At 30.4% G+C, this 1,243-nt stretch overlaps 1 protein-coding gene across 1 annotated transcript in view; it reads left to right on the top strand.

Annotated features, from left to right (window-relative positions):
- Positions 150-1,243, top strand: part of LOC107627633 (BTB/POZ domain-containing protein NPY3) — a 5,637-nt gene continuing 4,543 nt past the window's right edge. Inside the window, exon 1 of the mRNA XM_016330460.2 lies at positions 150-816. The gene's annotated coding sequence lies outside the window, so the exon portion shown is untranslated. The remainder of the gene's footprint in view (positions 817-1,243) is intronic.

The raw sequence follows: 1,243 nt of genomic DNA, 5'->3' as shown, positions 1-1,243 counted from the left end.
AAGAAAGTAAAGAAAGTAGTATTTCTTTATAGAAGAAAGATATTACTTTTTTTCTTTTAATTATTTAAACTAAAAAGTAAGTTGGCCAAGTTGGACTATTATGTTGTTCATTTTCAATGCTTTCAATTGTTTTTGTAGTTTTAAGAAGGGATGAGGAGAATGAGAAAGAGAAAAAGTTATATGATTGCGGAGGTAATAATAATGGTGGGGGGCAATACCTAATAGGGTGCTGATTCAAAAGCTCTGAACAGAGAGAGAGAGAAAGAGAGAGATGAGAGACATAGAAAGAGAAAGAACATTCTGAAGTTGGTTGGCTTTTTCTGTTTGTGTTGCTTCTGTGGCTGTCAAACAAGACTTAACAGCTCATCTTTTTTCTTTCTCAAATGGGTGGTCCTTTCAGTTTTGTTTGTCTTGTTTCTGTTTCTTCTTTTCTTTCTCTTTCTCTTCTCTTCATTCATAATACTGAGTGTTTCTAGTTTCTACTCATATTTATGTTTATGCTTTGAACCTCTTTGCTTTTGTTTTTTTGGTGCTTAGCTTTAATTTTGTTTCTCCATGTTTGGTCTCTTCTTTCTAAATTGACATGCATTCAGATTTTGTGATCTCTTTGATTTGATTAGCTTCCTTCCACTTTCAACTTTTTTTTTCTCCCCTTATCTTCTTTATCTTCTTCTACTTGTCATTGTTTTCCACTCTTTGTCCTTAAATTTCTTCTTTGGGTCTCTTAATTAATTAATTCCTCAACAATATTTGTTCCCTCATAAAGAGAAGAAACGTTACCAGCTTCATAGAGATATTAATGCTTTTCCCCTTCAGGTTCGTCTATTTAATCCCTTCATCTTTCTTTGTTTTTTTTTTCTTTGATCATTACTCTAATTAGACTCCATTTTTTGGTATAGATTTTTTGTATTTGTGTTGTAATTGGGTGCTACTGTAACTCTGCTAGTCTCAATATTTAAACATTAATAATTTAGTTTCAGAAAAACTAAACTAAACGATATACTTTTGGAAATTGAAAAAGTTTCAAGTATTCTAGGAACGTCGGTGTTCCAGTGATTTTCTTATACTTTTATTTGACATGTTTTTCAGACAACATCTAAATAAGATGTCACTTCGAAATATGTAAACTGAGCATATCTTCTAAGTTTTGTGAACTTTGTTTAATTGTTGTTGAATAATTATACGGTAAAGACGTAAGTTTAAAGATTTTTTTTTATATGAGATGAAAGAAAAATAAAAAAAA

The sequence above is a fragment of the Arachis ipaensis genome, chromosome B01, assembly GCF_000816755.2.
Source record: "Arachis ipaensis cultivar K30076 chromosome B01, Araip1.1, whole genome shotgun sequence".
NCBI classification, from domain to species: domain Eukaryota; kingdom Viridiplantae; phylum Streptophyta; class Magnoliopsida; order Fabales; family Fabaceae; genus Arachis; species Arachis ipaensis.
The sequence above is the reverse complement of the archived record's forward strand: the minus strand, read 5'-3'. Positions and strand labels throughout refer to the sequence as shown.